The sequence below is a fragment of the Haliotis rufescens genome, unplaced genomic scaffold (assembly GCF_023055435.1).
Source record: "Haliotis rufescens isolate VD_foot unplaced genomic scaffold, xgHalRufe1.0.p SCAF_8, whole genome shotgun sequence".
NCBI lineage: Eukaryota > Metazoa > Mollusca > Gastropoda > Lepetellida > Haliotidae > Haliotis > Haliotis rufescens.
In genome coordinates this window covers 14385606-14407108 of record NW_025964372.1, presented here as the reverse complement: position 1 = coordinate 14407108, position 21503 = coordinate 14385606, and the positions used below count along the sequence as shown (strand labels likewise).

General features: G+C 41.4%; 1 long non-coding RNA gene across 1 annotated transcript; it reads right to left on the bottom strand.

The window, feature by feature from the left end:
• Positions 1 to 4086: 4086 nt before the first annotated feature.
• Positions 4087 to 19825, bottom strand: LOC124149009. The gene is made up of 8 exons (XR_006863053.2): positions 19665 to 19825; positions 17005 to 17144; positions 15802 to 15846; positions 14315 to 14412; positions 12748 to 13286; positions 10024 to 10107; positions 9180 to 9328; positions 4087 to 5176 (listed from the first exon to the last, which is right to left on the bottom strand). It is a non-coding gene; the product is annotated as an uncharacterized LOC124149009 (long non-coding RNA).
• Positions 19826 to 21503: the final 1678 nt, after the last annotated feature.

The following is a 21503-nucleotide window of genomic DNA, read 5'->3' as shown; positions in this document are numbered from 1 at the left end:
TTCAAGTCCCAATTCAGATGATATATTATTCCAAGTATCTTGATTTGTTCCAGTTCTCAATATGAGAACGGGTGCCTTCTTATCCTGGAAATGAATTAGGCACTGCCAACAAAACTTCCACTGCAGAACCAGAGGGAGTTGATTCAAGCTGCAGTTCTGCTTTACATAAAGTTTTCTGCTATGAATCACAAGTTGACGCAGACATGTTCGTAGAGAAAGGGATAGATCGTTTGCGTTTTTTCAAAATTTGAAGAATTACATCAAGAAATATTCGGAGGCATTGTCCGATTTCCCAATTACAAAGATCACTAATGATTCCATCCAGCTTGTTCAACTTTATGATGGAGAGTCGCCAACAGTCAACTTGTGTATGAACATAACATCCACAGGAGTGTGAGTCAGTGAGAGAGTTAAAATTTAACGTCGCATTGGCATTATTTCAGCCATATAGCGACGAGACCAAGTTAATATATTTACAATTTAGTTATTTATGCAAACATATTTAAAAACAATTTATGAAACATTTTTGAGCATATCAATATCATGTATACAGTATATAGGCCACCAGTAACCAAAGCTAGGCCACCTTGCTGGGGATCATGGGGTCTTACAGTACCTCGGCTTCCTGCATGATACCCCAGCAGGATTTACGTCATCACTTTAGCTACTAAATAATATATAAATATATAAAAATACTCAGCAATGAGCTGGCTCAAAACACTGGTTGATGATAGTTACAAGGCAGTTTTTATCGATCATTATGGAGTTCTAAAATGTATAGAATATGATGAGACACTTTTCAGTGCCTGAAGCACAGGATTGTGATTGACACAGGACATGATATATGGACGGGTCTTCCCAAAATCATGGTGTCATTTTGGGACCTCAAGAAGTTCCTTGATAGACTCAAACTTGGGGATGTTTGTGTAGGAAATCCTGAGGAAGAGATCACAATTACAATACCAAAATGGAGCACTTCCCACACAAGGATGAACGACATTTTCTTGCATGTCATGAAGGCGATTTCTATGCAAAGAGCGATAGTATTGAGTACTACTCTACCATTCAATCAACCAAGTGTTGCATGTTGACTATCAGAAAGAGGTGAATCCATATATAGAAACACACTTCGAAAGAGAGTATCGCGTTCACAAAAGCGAGAATCATCATTTTCTGAGAAGAAAACTACCCCCCATAAACATATGTCCAAGGACATGATGATATCAAAGATTATAGTGATGAAAGATAAAACTCAGAACCTGCAAACTGAACTTGAAAGGATTCGACGCAACATATATCTGTGAAAGGACATAAAGTTGATGAAACTGACAATGTTGAAGTTTTGGGTTTGCTGAAGAATCATACAGTTGATGTTGGAAATGCCTTTCTTCATGAGAATTCGCTGCAGAGGCTTTTCTGGGATCAGCAGTTAAAATGTGCGAGTGTGCCAGATAAAGACAAATGAAATGGTCAATAAGTGGTATCTTTAATTTCCAAGCAAAAGCCAAAAAGCGTTGGATGCTGGATTTATCTCCCTTCCAAGCAGTCCAACACTGACTATTCACACTGGTTACCTGCTGAATGTGGCTTCAACTCTGCCCCAGTTTCACATCTCAAGCATAAAGCATCCCTGCTTGGAATGTTTCAGGAAGAATGGATAAGTTGCGTTGAAATGAGGTGAAAGTGTCTGACGGGTAAGTTTATGATAGAGTCAATGGAGACCTTGTTGGTTATGTTGAATTTAATAATGAACACAAAGAAGTTAGCATCTTCCATTCTTGTGATAATGGTTGGAGGGATTACTTCTTCCCTGAAGGCGCGGTCGGGTAGATTAGTGGTTAAAGCGTTCGCTCGTCACGCCGAAGACCCGGGTTCGATTCCCGACATGGAGCCAATGTGTAAAGCCCATTTCTTGTGCCCCCCGCCGTGATATTGCTGGAATGAAATGATGCGGGTGCGATTGTCCGTTGTGTGGCTTGGTAGAAATGTACTGTTGTATGGTGCAAGAGAACTGACCGTTGTCCCCACTTTCAACAAATCGTACATACATGAGCCAAACGGAAGATGTCTTCCTAATAACAAGTGCAATAGTTAAACCGATGACATATCTCTGTTCCATTGCTGGTGAAGGGGCGACGACTGTGCTGGGGACTGTTATTTGATATACTGCTTTGGACTATTCCCTTCAGTATACTATCAGTTTCAATGCCTTCAATGGCTGCGTTTGTGTTGGTCCAGTTGGTACCAGTTGGAAGTCTCTAATATCTTTCAGAGGTGTGCCCCTTAGAAACCGTATTTTTCAGATTCTTCCTCTATTCCTGATCGTATAGGAACACACTGCCCGATACACACTTTGATGATAGCCTGCATATATCTATGATGTATTTCGGGTAATTTCAAACACCCAGAATGTCAAATTCCTTCTCTTATCATCTGCTGAGAAATCCCTACACTGGCATAGCACCACATATTCATGGGGACTTGACTTAGTTTGGTTCTATAAGATTTCCCTACATAAATGTTTATGCCATTACCCAGCTTAACAGAAGTTGAATCACCACCAGAGAATATAGTCGGGCCTTTACATAATCGTGATGTAGTGTCATTACTGTTTGTTTGTCTCGCACAGTGAGGTCTGTACCATCCCCGTTAGCGCCTCGATGTCGATCAGTTGCCCTCGTGGATGCTGCACTTTCCTTCAAGTCAACTTCGTCTCTGTTCTTACAGTTGACCCGACGTTCGTCACTAGACCTGGCGAATTCGAACTTCACGCCATTCTACTTCTGTGTTTCTCGGACCTCGGCGATTCATCTGTCACTTTACATTCACTCTGTCCATAACAGCATCCATGACTAGTCCATCATTTCACTTGCATCCAAGATGAAATCTTGTGATAACAGACTTTAGAATATTTTAACGTTATGTTACCCTCTTCAGCTCTCCAAACCTGTAAAGCACCTGACTGCTAAAAGATTCGCCCCGATTATGTTTCTAGTTTTGTCAGCATCATACCCGTGCTCGTAGGTTTCACCAAAGTGGTAAACGTCTGAGACCTGCATCAGTTCGGGCTTTCGTCCCACAATAAGATGACACGCTGTGATATAACTGGAATACTGTTAAAATCGGCGTTAAACCCAACTCGCTCACTCACTCATATCCGATCAAAATCTGCATAGTACGTTATATGCTTCAGCAAAGCGCATGCGTTGTGATCTATCGACAAATGCAACATGATTCACGTCCTCCAAAAACGAGAGCTTATATTTTACGAGGGCTGGCTGAAAAGTTCTAAGCCTAAGTGGGATATCTCAATCGGATTGAAACAAACTTTTGCCACTAACAAGAACAATCATTTAATGAATCATAGGCATAAGAACTGCAACTGTAGTGTTATTATTGTCTTTGTACCAGACCATCTTGTGAACCTACCCATTGAAATCACTAGAAATGGACAAAACTGGCTATAGGGCAGTCATCAAGTACCTGCACCTGAAAGGACTAACAAAAAACACAGATACATGCTAACATGGTCTCCACTTTAGGGGATGATGCCCCTTCCTTTTCCACTGTAAAGAAGTAGGCTGCGGAATTCAAGCGTGACAGAGAGAGCCTTGATGATGACCCGCGTCCAGGAAGGCCTTCAACAGCAACCATTCCGGAAAACATGACATGGTGATGGCTGATCGACGATCAGTGTTGTGGGCATCTCTCATGAGAGGGTTGAGCACGAGTTGGGAATGACAAAAGTTTCTGCAAGATGGGTGCCAAAGCTCTTGACAGTGGATCAGAAATCTTTCAGATTCCTGACGTCTCGTGACAATTTATGCGGTTTTGAAGCAGATCCTGATCATCCGGAATCACCAGCCCCACAAGAGGCCAAGTCGGTTCCTTCTGCTGGAAAGGTGATGGCTTCAGTCTTTTGGGATTCCAAGGGTATTCTGCTGATTGACTATCTTGAAAAAGGCCAGACTATCAATGGAAGATATTATGCTGACCTACGGAGACAGTTGCGTGAAGCTATCAAAGCTAAGCGACGGGGAATGCTCACTAAAGGAGTCCTGTTCCACCAAGACAATGCTCCTGTTCACAAATCGGTGGTTGCCATGTCAGCGATCCATGATTGTGGCTTCGAACTCATTGACCATCCCCCTTATTCACCCGATTTAGCCCCTTCCGACTTCCACCTGTTTCCCAAAATGACAAAAGGAACTATCCGGTCGCCATTTTCGAAGTAATGATGACGTCATTTCCGCTGTGAATGACTTTTTTAGGGTCGCTGAAGAAAATTTCTTCTTGACCGGCATTCAGGCCTTGCAGCATCGCTGGCAATTGTGTAACCCTGGAAGGGGATTATGTGGAAAAATAAATGAAAACCATCGACTTGATACGGGTCTTTCACATGCTTACCCACTAAGTGCATACAATGTTGCATGATCAAAAATTACACATATTTGAAGGCACGTGCTTTAGGAATCGTGTCGCTATGTAGGTTTCGTGGAATTACGATGCATGTACCTCAGAGCAGGGATGTTAGTGGGCTATGTATTGGGGAATGAGGAATCTATTAGGAAAACACAATGGGACAGCTGGTAGCTCTGTGTATCGACAAGTCATCCTCAACATCGTTTCTATGGAGCAGCACAGAGATACGGTTACCCCAGCTAAGCGAACTATCTGCCACTATGAATATCAATTAGCAAAATTTTGCCATGACAAACTGCCCCATCGAATCCCTTGGCCTTGATCATCGTACATTCTGATTATGGTCGCCTGTCAAAATAAAAACAGAATATTAAATATCAAAAACATGAGAGTAACCAGTCGGGGTATGCCTACACACACGTTAGTTGTAAGTGGTCAATGGCATCGCGTGTCGTTGTCGAGATATACGTCCTTGAGTCGTGCAGGGTTCCACGTATCTTGGTTCGAAACCCCAGACAAGCCCTGTTTATTATCCTTGGGTTGAACCCTTCATACACGGGATGTTTCGTTTCAACGAAATAGTAAATCGTAACGATCTCAAACTCCGTGATATCTTATAGCTTTCATGGTAACTCATTCACACACTTGCTTACGGACATTTGGCCAAGAAGTTGAGCTTCAGGTTATCGATGATCTGATATCGTTCAATAATGGTCAGCTAGCCAATTCCCTTCCACTGATTTAGACACCGGACCTAGAAATAAAAGAGACAGGTGAAACAAATCTTTCTGTTTCATATTTAGATCTATGCATAAAGAATGACAAAAAATATCCACAAGACTCTATGACAACAGAGATGACGTCTACTGTCCCAAAGTCATGTCGAGCCATATTCCTGCGGCTGCAGCCTTTGGTGTTTACATTTCACAATTTTGAGGTACAATCGAACGAGCATGCTCTTTCTACAAAAATTTCTACGAACGTCATAAGACTCTTGCACAAAAGTTGTTTCATCAGGGTTACAACATTCAAGGCCTCAGTAAAGCTTTCAAAACGTTTTATGGTAGACATATGGAGGACATGTTCCCGGTTTTTTTTCAGGTGCTCAACTGACTTTCCTTTTCATGTGTCTGTGACGAATGCCACCGGTGGGGCAGGACATCACGAACACTTGTATCATCACTATTTGATAGAGTTTCATAGACACACACTCATGATCATGATATTGTCGGAATCGTACAGTTGAATCTGCTCCTCGCAGATATTTGGTGACCAAGCAGTCAAAAGGTGTCGCAATTCGCTGTGCAGATCTAGAGTTGCCTTTCATAACCTTGCCAGAGCATGTAACTAGCAGCCCTAAGTTTAGCATCTTTGATATATTGGTTTGAAATCAGCATTTTTTTATGTTTAGGGGGTCAATTATTTTCCCCACATATTAAACAGGTTTGTTTGTTTGTTGTTTAACGCCGCACTCAGCAATATTCCAGCTATATGACGGCGGTCTGTAAATAATCAAGTCTCGACCAGACAATCCAGTGATTGACATCATGAACATCGATCTACGCAATTGGGAGACGATGACATGTATCAACCAAGTAAGCGAGCCTGACCACCCGATTCCGTTACTCGCCTCTTACGACAAGCATCGTCGCTTTTATGGCAAACATGGGTTACCGAAGACCTATTCTACACCGAATCTTCAAGGGTCTATTAAGCAGGTGTTCAAATATATTTGTTTTCGTGAGTTTAATGACAGTTCAAGTTACACAGTTTGAAAGTCGTAAACATTTATGGCCTGCGTTCCTTGTGATGGCTGACACGCAGTGATACAACTAACATACCGCTTAAAACGAGTTACATTCAACTCACTCACTCACTTGCATCACACCAGTACTGACAATCAAGAAGTTTCAGAAACAGGGCTTATATTTTTATTTCTGAATACAAATAAACAGTATATTCGTCGTTCTATCTATTCATTTCAAATGGCTACAAATCGAATCTACATGATTCAAGAAAAATATCACATCTAGATCAAAAACACTATATCTTCTAGTACCCCTATGAAAATAATTAATGGGCGCTGAATGACCTCGATAGTTCTTGAAATCCTACAAAGCACGATCGGCATTTATTTAGATAAATAAGCGATGGCTACTAACAAACATACATGTATTCATAACCGTAGAACATAAGAACAACAACATTAATTACTTCACAAGTGTCAACAAATGTCTAACAACAGTTGCGTCGTATGTTATATTTCTAGCGTCAACAACATGTTTTACAAAAAGGTATAATTGTTCTCTGGGCATGCTGGTTGTCCTGAAAAAAGTGTTCTGCTTGTATGTCATGAGGAAGTGACTGGGGAAAGAGTCCGTCTCAGACAAATCCCAGCACAGCATTGTATGTGGCCGGTTCCTCAGTACAATGTACAAGAATCAGTTCCGGTTACACAAATCGGATGACATGAACAGAGGGTTCTAACAAAACCATAACTAATGCTTCAGCGTTGGTCCAATAAATAACCCGATTTAGATATAACGAACTGATGTACGTGTTTACTGTATACCGAAATCTATATGGTTATACACAAACAGTCAGATCAAGCGCGGCGACACAAGCAGTCAGGTCAAACACATACACAAGCAATAAGGTCAAACGCGGTGACACAAGCAGTCAGGTTAAACGGCGTGACACTCACGCAGGCAGGTCGAACTCGGTGACACACAAGCAGTCAGGTCAAGCAAACTAAAACATATTCAGGGAGGTCAAACGCGGGTGATGCATAAGCAGACCGGTCAAACACGATGACACACAAGCAGTCAGGTCAAACACGATGATAGACAAGCAGTCAGGTCAAACACGATGATACACAAGCAGGCAGGTCAAAAACGATGATACACAAGCAGGCAGGTCAAACACGATGATACATAAGCAGGCAGGTCGTACTCGGTGACACACAAGTAGTCAGGTCAAGCACAGTAAAACATATTCGGGGAGGTCAAACGCGGGTGATGCATAAGCAGACCGGTCGAACTCGATGACACACAAGCGGTCAGATCAAACACGGTAATACACAAGCAGGGAAGAGACCCGCTAAGATCCCGGGGTAGAATAGGTCTTCAGCAACCCATGCTTGCTGTAAAAGGCGACTATGCTTGTCGTAAAATGCGACTAACGGGATCGGTCGGTCAGGCGCGCTGACTTGGTTGATGCACGTCATCAATCCGAATTGCGTGGATTGATGCTCATGATATTAATCACTGGATTGTCTGGTCCAGACTCGATTATATACAGACCGCCGTCATATAGCTGGAATATTGCTGAGTGCGGCGTTAAACAACAAACCAACCAACAAGCAGGCAGGTCAAATTCGGTGATATACACGCAGTCAGGTCGAACACAGTTATTCAAAAGCAGGCAGGTCAAACACAGTTATACACAATCAGTCAGGTCGAACACAGTTATTCACAAGCAGGCAGGTCAAACACTGTTATACATAAGCAGTCAGGTCGAACACAGTTATACACAAGCAGTCAGGACAAACGCAGTGACAGAAAAGCAGTCAGGTCAAACAAAGGTCAATCAGGGTGACACACGCAGTCAGGTCAAACTCGGTGATATACACACAGATAGGCCAAACACAGTTATACAAAAGCAGTCAGGTCAGGAGCGGGGACAGAGGCAGTAAGGTCAATCACAGTTAAACACAAGCAGTCTCGACAAACGCGGTGACAGAAAAGCAGTCATGTCAAACACGATGATACACAAGCAGGAAGGTCGAACTCGGTGACACATAAGCAGTCATGTCAAACACAGTAAAACATATTCGTGGAGGTCCAACGCGATAATACACAACCAGGCAGGTCAAACACAGGTCAAACTGGGTGACACACACGCAGTCAGCTAGGTCAAACACGATGACACACAAGCAGGCAGGTCAAACACGATGATACACAAGCAGGCAGGTCGAACTCGGCGACACACACGCAGTCAGGTCAAACACGATTACACACACGCAGGCAGGTCAAACACGATGATACACAAGCAGGCAGGTCGAACTCGGCTACACACACGCAGTCAGGTCAAACACGATGATACACAAGCAGGCAGGTCAAACACGATGATACACAAGCAGGCAGGTCGAACTCGGCGACACACACGCAGTCAGGTCAAGCACAGTAAAACATATTCGGGGAAGTCAAACGCGGGTGATGCATAAGCAGACCGGTCGAACTCGATGACACACAAGCAGTCAGATCAAACACGATGATGCGCAAGCAGGCAGGTCAAACACGATGATACATAAGCAGGCAGGTCAAACACGATGATACACAAGCAGTCAGATCAAACACGATGATGCACAAGCAGGCAGGTCAAACACGACGATACACAAGCAGTCAGATCAAACACGACGATACACAAGCAGTCAGATCAAACACGATGCTACACAAGCAGGCAGGTCGAACTCGGTTATATACAAACAGTCAGGACAACAACTCGCCCATAACTGGTATCCCCCGCCGGGATTTTGCTGGAATATTGGCGTAAAAGTACACTCTCTCACATCCCACATTGAAAGATGGGCACAAAACGTGACACGATTATTTACGTATCCAGTGTATTTACAAGTGAGTGATCGCATGTGTACTACAGGGGGTTTCAGTGCTTCCGTTTGTTATATTACATTTTACACCGAATACTATCCTAATGAGAAATAGTAAGATGAAAAGACCAACAGGAATACCTAATACCTTTCCAATCGCTGACTCTGCGTTGATGTTTTCATCGGAGGTAGACAACAGTGCAAAGAAGCAGATCATCATAACAATCAGAGGAGGATAGGACAGCAAAGCGCCGCTACAGTCGATAGTCTGAGCAAACGCTCTGTAGTTTTCTTCGCCTGCCATTGATGAACATTATTATATATAGAAACTTAGCTTCAAACAATTCTGAATGGAGAAATGGTTTTCTAGAAACAAACAGATACTTTTCAGAAGACTTGTTTATGTCAATGACAATTATAAACTTGAAAGTATTCAGTATACTTTAAAGATCATTGTTCCTATATTCACGTTATTTGTTGTGCATATATAGGGATTAATTTATAACCTACGAGCAGAGATGAATTAAGTGAGTGAGTGAGTTGGATTTAACGCCGCTTTAAACAGTATAAGTCATATCACGGCGTGTTGACCAGGTTAATATGGGAGGAAAACCCAAAGTAATGCCGATCTCCGCCATTTACTACTTTGGTGAAACCTTCGGGATTCGAACCCACAATTTCAGGCTTGTCCAAGGGAAGCAACTCTGCACAGCGAAGTGCGGCGCCTCAGACGACTTGGCCACCCGTGCCCCCAAGATGAATTATGATTATGTGTCCCCAGTTAATTCATTTTGTACCTTTCAACATTAATTGAAGAGGGACGGATAATTTGATAGTCCTCATGGTTCGTAGGTTATTATTTACATGACCCGTAGTCGTTTTTTTCTGAGAAAATGTAGAAAAAGAGAGACACGTTGGAATCATCTGAGCGCTGTGATTGCTTTTGTTATGGAGAAAAGATGAGCCTATGGTGTCTAGAAGATCCTACCTACCTGGTCTGTGAGAGAGAAATACAGAGATAACTGTTGGTATCATGATGGCACATCCACAGGTCATCACAGCAGCAATATACACTCCTGAATCAAGCAAGGGATGCTATATAGCATGATCGGTGAAATACACATATTATTTGTAAAGAAATCGGACAATATGTGTTGAGCCCCAGTACTTGCTACTAATGTACTAAATGTATACTGAACCGCAAAAGAAACGTCACCCCAAGTAACATTGCATGAAAGTTGTCATTGAAATATCTGGGCATTATTTGTCAAAGTTTCTCACATTTAACATTACCTTGTCCGGAAAAATGAAATTTGATGATAACAAAACAAAGCAGATGACAATAAAACCGATCGCCCAAACGCATTACGGCAACGGCCATGGTAACCCGATGCACGTGAGTTCCGTGCAAATTGAAATGCACATGCGTTCCCCAATTTCTTGACCTATAAAAATCCCTCTAGATCGGATAACATTCATTCGTTATTGAATTGCTACCACATGCCAAGATTGACTTGAAATCAGCGACACCAAGCCCTTGGACGATTGCAAGCTGGACAAACCGCCAGGCAAGTAGCCAATGCATTTCAAGTCCACGTAAGGACCATATACAGGTTCCAACAACGGTACCAGACCACCAACACTACAGATGAGCGACCACGTAGTGGAAGACCAAGGGATCGTCAGGATCGTCAGATTGTGCGACAGCATCTTCAAGATCGCTTTGCTACTGCTGCGGAAACTGCTCGACAGACCACTGGGACACACCAGCGACACATTAGTGCGGACACCTCCACTGTCACAGGCCACACCGAGGACCCATTCTGACACCACGTCATCGCCGGGACCGTCTTCAGTGTGCAACACAGCACCAGCATTGGCGCCACCAGCAGTGGAGAAGAGTCCTCTTCTCAGACGACAGCCGTTACAGGATCTCAAAAGCAGATGGCAGAGAGAAAGCCTGGCGACGCCGTGGTGATCGTTATTCGGAAGCTTGTGTTGTTGAGAGAGACTCGTGGGGTGGTCCGAGCATCAGGGTGTGGGGTGGAATTGGACTTGCACAGAGGATCGGCCCTGTGGTCTTCAAGAAAATTGATCCAGGGAGAGGCAATGGTGTCACAGCAGCTCGGTACATTGATCAAATCTTGAGACCACACGCCATACCACATTTTGGCACATCGCCGCAACCACGAGTTTCAGCATGATAACGCCCGTGCCCACACTGCGAAAGCAACAAGAGACTTTCTTTCTCCAGCAGAATGGCATCAGAACCATGCAGTTGCCTGCCCTCAGTCCCGATTTAAATCCCATTGAGCACCTGTGGGACGAGATTCAAAGACGGCTGAATGACGTCCGACCAAGGCCGAAAACTGCAGCTGAACTGTATCAGGCGTTCCTCAGAGTGTCGGGCTCAAGTGCCTATGGCCTTCATCAACCGCCTCATCCATTCCATGTATCGACGTTGCACGGCAGTCCTCAATGCACATAGCGGACACATGAGGTACTGACTTGTGATGCCATTTTCTCAGAGACTAGTGTTGTGTTTCACTTTAGGAACATTTGACACTTTAATTTCAACCTTGATGATCAGTTTTGCCAAGTTTCATCTTGCCAAGCTCACTTACTCGAGTTAATGCCGAGCGCCAGGGAGAGTAACAATGAGTACTATCTTTTAACGTATTTTGGTATGACGCATTCAGGACATCGAACCAAAGACCTTTCAGCTCAGTGGGCAGACGCTCGAGCCAAAATATGATTTTCAATATGGCTGCCGTGGAGATTCGAACCTCTTAGTCCGGTGGTTTCTGAGGACAAGATATTTACAGACGACGACTACGAGGACGACGACGAACGCCGGAGAAACAGGCCATGACCTTTAGTCAGGTGAGCGAAACATTCAGGTGAGGCATTCACCTCCCTCCTGCGGAATATCAAAACGCTCTTAAATGAGTTATACAACTGTCTTGTCACGCATGACACTTACTGGATAGGAAAGGACTTGTTAATATATGAACATGATTTTATTATATATTATATATGATCTCTTTTGTTCACGCCTAGAAGTATGAAGAGACGGCCACGGCTAGATTCCAATGCCATTTGAACACAATACAAGTGATCTAACCAGACAAAAGTTGGAATCTAGTTCAAAAACGTAATTTGAGTAGAAAAAGTCATTTCTTAAGGTACCCCCAAAATGAAAAAATAAACATCAGGGCGGGGGTAATTGTAAGGGTGTGCGGGACATGAAAATTAAGAGCACACATTTAGATGCAGAAACAGTCTAACTAACACAAGGAGGTGAGAAGAGGTGAAATGGGGTATTACGTCGCGTCCAAGATTATTGCACTTATGTAGCGACGTGCATGCACGTGTGTGTGTGTGTGGTGGGGGGGGGGGGGGGGGGGGGCTGCTTGTACTAGTGCGGATTGATGCCATGTTATGGTGCTTGTTATGTCGCAGTTTAACATGAATACCCCTATCAGACACAGTTTACTGACTCCGAGCCGCCGACCAGTCCTTGTCTTATCCCCTAAATGCCGAGCGCCAGACAGGGTAACAACAAGTACCATCTTTTAACGTCCTTTGGTATGATTTGGTCGGGGATCGAACCCCGGGCCTTCCGCTCTCCGGGCGAACGCTCTACCTCAGACCACGGAGGCGGGAATGCTGATTACAAGGCTAATATAAATCTATGCAATCAAGTATATACCAACCTAGAAGAGAAGGCTCACGTGAAACCGATGGCAGCGTTTCTGTGACATAGGCGCTGAGCATTGTAAAGGACAGCATCACTGTCAGGGTATATCCCGTCTTCTCTCCAGATGAAGCAGGTACAAAAAACACACCAGGCATCAGCAAGGACAGAATGGCCAGGGGTATCAGTATCAGAGGGATGTACCATTTTGAATACCGTTTAAATTTGAAAGTTTATTTGATTGCACTATATTCCAATCCTCGAGAATCAGTCATGTTAGACGATGTTTTAACCGAACTAGAAAATTCCCACTGTCCGTTGTTAACATAGCTGCTGTTGATTGTTGTGTTCGATTTGAGCACAACATCAGCGACTCTGTATGAGGCTTCTGTGATGGTCAGTTGACACGTTTGTGAGTCATATGGATAATATAAGATGCGAGCTGTGCATGTTGTTGTTGTAATCAGCTGGGGTGACCATTCAACTGTGCCACCAGGGAGCACCCTTAAAGGGATTGGTCCGTCGTCGAATATACCAGCCAGTCCTTTTTCGTTGACACTGCAAAACGAGGTTGAATGGTTTAAACAATGACATCTGTCCGTTTAATGTGGACGAAAGCCTGGTGCAGGTCACAGACATTTACCACTTTGATTCAATCCACGAGTACGGGTATGATGCTGACACAGATCACAGATTTGGTACTGTGGGCGTAACTGTGTGCAGTGAATTGCGCCGCCTTCAACGACTAGGAACCCATTGAACCCATTTCCAGGAGAGAACTAACTTTCACCTACGAAAAGTTCTGATACGAACAGTTCCTTTCGTGTAGTCTTGGTGAAATAAAATAGATAATACTCAAACTGTATTATAGCATTAGTCTTGGATTTTGTTAGCCGTATATTTTTCACTACACACAAGTATGTCATATGTATGGGTACCCAACCGCTGAAAGAGACGTCACTTCATGAAAATAATTCATGAAAGTTTCCCATTAAAATATCCATTTCTTGGGAGGATCTCGTTTTTGACATTAGTCTGTAACCAAACGTTAAGTTAATGGTACAAAAGTGACACAAATGCCAAACCGCAGCTCAACAAACGACCATGGTACAAAGTCCCGAATGCTTTCCATGTAAATCAAACTTCACTTGTGTTTCCTTGTGCATTGTCTGATAAACGGTACCCCCAATACTTGGAACATTCTTATATCGATCCTACCACCATGCTTAGACTTACGAAGATTCGGCAACCAGACTTTAGCAAGACTGCATGCTGTTGGTGACCTGGTATCGTTGCTGTAATCTGTAGATGGTTCTCACGTGTACATTAGCATTAGCAACCATTCTAGCAGTCAGACCTAGCATGCAGTCGTCCCAAAGCCTGGTTTCTCTAGACATTTGCTAAGCTGCGTTTTGGCGACCCAGTATACCCATAAGTCGTGACACTGTTAGACAGTTAAACTTAAATGTGTATACAGACTAATGTCAAAAACGAGATTCCTAAAAAATGCATTGATATTTCAATAAGAAACTTTCATGAATTATTTTCATGAAGTGATGTTTCTTTTGCTGTTCAGTATAGATTACTCAGTAATGAAGATATTTGGTGTCCATATCTCGTCGTTGCCGAAGATGAGGTAGTCGGGCTCTCGGTCACTCCACATTAACCGTTCGTCTTTCCATGTCTAAAATAGAAATTGTCAATCATTATGTAGTCTGCAGCTCCTCTTGCTTAGTCAAACCTCTTCACATACCGTAGATTCAAAACATGAAATTGTCTTTTGCATCTATTATGCATGTTCAAGGTGGATGTAGTGGTATCGATTATGTAAATGGTATGTTTTATATACTACGCTTTAACCCCATAACTAGTGCAAGTTAGAACGTGTACCCGACATGTCGTAGGTCGGTGCTCAATATTTAACTAGTTCCATAATTATTTCTAAAAGGGCATACTTTTTAGCAATGACATAATTACTCCCGCATTACACTTACAAGTATATTCAGTAAAACACTATTTCTGTCATAAAGCGTTTGCTCGGATTCACTTGACACGATTGTTGTGGAGCAAGCAGATGCCGACAAGGGTATTCTACCACATGTACTGTGTATATTCCACAGGATGGTATTGATAATTATATACAAAACAAAATGTAATGTTGAAAGTTACAAACTATGTCTTTGATGATTTTTCTAAAGCATTCATAATGTGGAAGAAAATGTTGCTATTATTTCATTCTCATGGCATTAATTACATTGCACATTTTCTAATACCTTCACGAGTAAGGTTGGTAAATACGTAAATATAGACACGACCGAAATTATATTTAAAAGAGGAAATAAGCTTTAGAAGAAGGAAAGTGGTACTTCCAGGGGCAAATAATATTATTACAAACTTCCACTTCCTATAAATATTTTTGCGTTTCATTTGCAAGTGAATTTACGTGCAAACACCATACTAGCAATGTGTCTATTCAGTGAAAGAAAGTATTGTTTGGAAGTATGCAAATATCTGGCGGTGACCTTGCCAATTAAACTTTCTTTAGTCGGAATCGTACAATTGATAATAATATGTTTTTTGAAATCAATAGTATAAATGTTTTAAATCAAACTTATATGCAGAATACTGTTTTTCGCATGATAATCTAAGGAGATGTTGAATATCTTTGGCGCAATTCAGATGTAGCACATAAATTACTGAAGTTGACAGACACATAAACACACCTGTACATTTTGATGATTTGCAGTAAATACTATGAAATAGGAAAACATATGAAAACACAATATCATGTACATCCAAATAAAGATAATTTGCTTCATTAATGTCATGTAACAACAACAAGAAAACTCACTTTCATTGTTTGTATAGCATACTATGGCATTATGACATTCAACATGGTAAACTCGTCAACCGCTTCTGTATTCTTTACATTAGGTATCACGGACTTGCGGCATTACAGTATTCCGAATGCATTTATATATCTTCCAATGAAATGTTTCAAAAGAAAACTAACTATTAACTGAAAAGTTATTTTCTTTCTGACATTCAGTATATATAGCCTCCTAATACTCACCATGTGAAGAAGGAAAACGACTGAAACGGTCTGAACTGCAATGTCCTGAGGATATGAATATCATAACTCATTGATCCATACATCGCATATTTATTCAACAATAGCTGATCATGTAACTAAATTTTGTGGTAGATGAAGTAAAAGATGGATAAATTAATTCAAGCCCCGTTTTGTTAGAGGCCATGTGGACAGGGTTTGAGATTCGACTTTCAATATTAATCTCGATAATGGTCCATGTGCTAAGTTAACACAAGGTCAAATACCGAAAGACGGAAAAACACAATTAACACAAATGTTGTGTTCCACTGCGAACTTACTACATAGGAATCCTTAGAAATTAAATTTGGTTTTACAACTTGATTTTAGTGGCCAGCATTTCGGTTTCTTCTGAAATCATTTCAGTAACTCGGTCTTCAACGGTCAACGTAAGCCTCACAGAGTTACAAATACAGCATGACAAAAAGCACACAGAACATTCTGGGGCATAAATTTGAAGTACCGAAGCGTACATGTAAATAAATGCCACAAAACCATAAGAAACATGATTCCGACAATATCATAAGCATGTGTTTATGAATTATTATCCAATTGTCATGATACCGGATGTTCACGAAAAGGTGAGCATATCCTGCACCACCCATTTCATTCGTCACAAACACATGCAAAGGCAAGTCATGCTTTCAGCTGAGCAAACGCGGGAACATATGGTATAAGTCAAAAGAGGTAATTGCATCGGATATCATATTGGTTAGTGATGCATCAAATTTGGAAATGTCGTCCACATGTCTACCATGAGACTTTACTGAGTCTTTGATTGTTGTAACACACATCATCGTTTGAGCAAGAGTCGTATAACGCTCTTTAAAATGTTCGTAGTAATAACACGCTCACGGAAGGCTGAAGCTGCTGATATACTAGCATTGATCGATATAAAGTGAAAGTTTACTGTTAGAAGGCTGAAGACGTCCCTCTTCTCATGCAGTCTTGTGGATAGTTTGGGATGTACGAACGTTAATATAAGGAAGTACTTGTTGGATAACTTGGAACAGCTAGGGTTACTAATTATTCCAATATTGAATAAAACTAAGATCATACAGATGATATAAAATACACCTAGCATACAAAATTCAGACATACATGTACTGCCAATGATCATAGCAACAGCCAGTCGTATTTTAAGTGAGATATTAAGTTGCAACGTACCACTCCCTTCAGAACCCTCATATCCAGACTCATGTGTATCGTTGTTTGACCAACTGGCTTAAGTTTTTGGTTGTAGTGTCTTGTGAGGTTGTCTCTCACATCGCTGCATGCCGTTATGTTGCTGCATAGTCCGGACACACCTGCAAGTACAGCATCCCACAGTTGGATACCTAAATGTAGGAGGCACGGGTGGCAATTCCCTGTTCAGACGTACGTTATTTACACGTGGAAAAATCATACAATCGTGGTTTCGAATCCCAAATTCGCCCTGTTTGTGTTTCTGTGGATATATGATTTTATGATCACTAAAGTGACCTATTTCTAGGGATTACAACAATTTCCAAACACACCAAGCTTACACCCATTATAAAGTATAACTGTTTATTACTTGCCCGTGAGTGATCACCCGTTTAATATACACACAGTTGTATTGCACATTGTGTAATAGCAAAGCGCGTGCGTATGTACTGCGGGAACAAGTTCCACGAACAAATATTGAAAGCTTTCAACCTCCCTTGGCTTATTCAACGACATTGCGCCTGGATGACAGATCACTGAGAGGAGCTTATGGACACTGGATGACCACAGCGACCCTGCTACTTGGCTGACGTTATATAGCATTGTTTCACCGTTGGATCTTGCATTAACATTTCACAAATTACGTCATAGATTATTGTGACGTGATTTTAAACTTCGTGGTGCATTGCCCAGTTCCACAAGGCGATCGTACTGTCGCGCAACGACTGTCGTAAGTCTGTGTTTAAATATGTGAGTTACGATAACCTTAAGGCTACGATAACTTTGTGGTTTTAAAGTAATGCTTTGTCAACTTTTAACGTGTTTAAAGTGTTATTGTGTTAAATTCAGTTGGATTATGCTGTGGATTGTGCACATGTCTGCCTATTCACACACGACATTGAAATTCTAAAAAGGTAATACATGGCAAGTAATAAATGCGATACTAAACTCGCTCCCGTGTTATACCAATTTTATGAGCGATTTACGTCTTTAACGTCCACCTTTTTGGAATGACGTTATACGATAAAGATATTATTGCACTCGTGTATTTCCACATCGTTAATATCATATATTAGGAATAAAAACTATGTATTACGTATACGAGTGACAAAAGACTCGCATAATACAATCGTTATTCCCAATATAAATTTATGATACGAAAACACTTGGCGACAAATCCCTATTTACTCAACGTAGCAGCAAAACAGTTCCACACCGAACAAGAAAAGTAACAACGGAGAGCGATTCTTCCACATGATTGAGAAGTGACTTGGACTGAACTGACAAACTTCCCCTGCCTGTAACACTATATCTCAGTTCCCGAGGGAAATGTACAACTTTATAGACAGCGCAAGTGTAAAGATTCGTTCAGTGTTCACCACAATGTTCCTCACAAATCAATCTGTTCAAGGTTTCTCAAGGACATGCATTCATCGGGTGTAAGTTTATGCAAAGTACGATGTGTGGTGATAGTTTGTTTGTTGGAAACTCCACAGTCAGCATTATTCAAGCAATCACATGTTGGTCCGTTGCTAGATCTAGATCTGTTTGTGTATTTCAATAATACCGTAATACCAAAGGTTTATGGTACATAATGTAAAGGGAAACATGCGATCAGGTGTATTCCTGAATAGTGCCGACATACTCCCGAGAAGTCGTAACCATGCTGTACACAAACTCGCAAGTGGGAAGACAAACGCCGTGTTTTGGTAACAGCTTGTTTGTTAGAGTCTAACGTCACTGTCAGCAATATTCTAGCTACAACACGTCAGAGTTCGTGGGGAGGTAGATAAGTGCACTACAGTAATATTGATGAGGCAAACAATCATAGTGCATAATGTCAAAATACGGAAGAGGCTGTAATTTATACAACCAGTGATAGATGTTGTGAGCATCGTGACACGCCGTCGGAATTCAGTATTTACATAAAAAGTTCAAGAACATTATAGCATTTTTTACTTGTAATTTGTATACCAAAAGTGTTGTGTCTCACACAAAACAACAAATAATCCTCGTTTTTCCTAAAGGTAATTAAGACAATATTCTTTAGGAACGGGCATTGTATTTAAATTTAGTGGTACTTGTCCGACAGTAGACTGCTTGGGACCCGTTCTAACCTATATTCTCCAATGGGTTAAGGTGATAGTTGATAGTTGATTCATATGCTTACATGCATGTACCACCACATTAGTTTGGATCCCATGGCCGATAAAAGATGGTACTTGCTATTATCGTGCCTGGCCCTCGGCATTAAGGGGGGAGGAGGTAAAACAAGGAGTGGTCGGCTCGGAGTCAGTATGGTGTCTCTGTGGGCCATAAATGGAACACGTTCAAGCAGCCACACACATGCGTGAACTAATCCCATACACGACGTTAAACCCATTTCCCCTCACCTCACATCCCATCCCCACCACACTCTCACATACACCACCCTCACCGACACACTTTGAATGAAAATGTAGCCTTTGACACGCGATTTGCCCGCAAAATTATACAATTTAAAATTATAAAATATAAGATTCAAGAATATAAAATAAAAGATTCAAAAATATATATTTGATCCTACTACATGTGAATCAAACTGCGATCCCAGCGGTGTACTAATAGTAGACATCACCATGGTAAATCAGGACATTACTCACTGTCTGCAGTAGTAACCTGGGATTCTTATACAGCTTGTATCCGTCTGTACTCAGTGGGGACCCTTGGTATATGAAACGAAACCTAATCACAATCACGTCATTCGCTGACAGAGAAAGACCCTATCAATACTGAGAACATTCCATTGTGTGGACTAGGTATAGGTACTATTTAGAGAACTGTTTGTATAAGGGCGATATTGTTACGCAGAGGCGAGTCACGCGACGATAGGCAGTTGCAAGAAGACGCTTGCTGTGATTGTATCATAATCTTTGCAGAACAAACCTTCAGAATAAATGTAAAGCATGTCAATCGTGCACTGAACCAGAACAGATTCCCAGGAAATGGACACATGAGACTACTACCCTTGAAGATAGTTTTACATTTGACTGGTGAATCGGTATGATTCATCTAGGTTAGCATGAAAGAATGACATGCTGCTCAATTCAGTGATTTCCCTCAACTTTAACTGATCAATCATACGCTAGACAGACGCCATTCACATTGTATGTTTGTGTATACCCACAGCATAAAGCTACATTATAGTGTTTATTTCACAATTTCTTTCTTATACCCAATATAAGGGATATTCAAACATCCCTAAAATACTTTAAAGGAGTCACGGGTCTACTTCTTCTCCACATCAATAAACCATGGTTTTACCCCGTTACAAATAAAAAACACGGCCAGCTTAATATCCCATCTTCTGTGATATGGCTTGAGCACATTTATTAAAAAATATATAGTATATCAAGAAAATGAATATCATTCTTCTCATTGAAGGACATCAAGTGGTAAAAGCAATATATATAGCGGAGTGGGGGCTATGTCAAGGAAAGGATACACTGGCCAATGCGGTGTGCACTTAGTGTAACTCAACGTCAAGTAGCACATGCTGGACAATGTTGCAATATCCTTTGACAAGTGTTTCCTGAAACACTTCAAGCAAGGATGTTTACCTTCGTTTACGTCCTCACGAGACGTAGAAGTAACTGACGTTGTTGACAGTATTTCATAGAACATTTCAAAGAAAATAAACAGCGTTATTTGTTAACATCAACGTTATATTATATTTAAATTGGAGATACTTTCTCTATTTATGTTTGCATTTGTATATAATTAGTTACTTATACCGTTGATGTTTTGTTTGCTGCTTCACTACACAGTGAGTAATAGGCCACATATATATCGGCGGCCTGTAAACAATAGTCGACAGACAAACCGGTGACTGATATTATGAATCATGTCACTGAGCCTGACCACCAGAAACAATTTAGGCGATCTTACAAAGGTTCTTGGATCTAACCCCCAAAACCTCGAGATAGGACAATGACATGGATTAAAATTGCACATACATGTAATGTGGATAATCATGTAAAAAAGTGACTGCTCATTGCGCTGCATTATTATTACCCCGCTCAATGGATCAGTGTGCACTTGATTTTCATTCTCAGCTCCCTGTGAGGCTCTAGATGGTTAACTGTCACATTCGATAGTGTACCCACTGTGTAATGACTTACTGAAGAGCTAATCAAATGACCAGTGGTCCCATATCATGTCGAATAAGTCCAGATAAATGTACCTGATAACATACGACAAGTATAAATCTGAAGTTGTCTCATGTTTTCTGCCCACGACTATATGTCCAGTGTAACTTTAATGTTAAACATATTTTATTGTCCAAAAAGACAAAGGGCTCGGGCACAAGTGCAACACTTATTACCGCCTTCTCCATATATACAGTTAAATATAATATTGCATAATGGAAATGAACAATTCACAACTGGAGCTTGTCATTGTGGAATCTAGAAAATTTCATTTGTAAAAGCTTGACCCAGTAT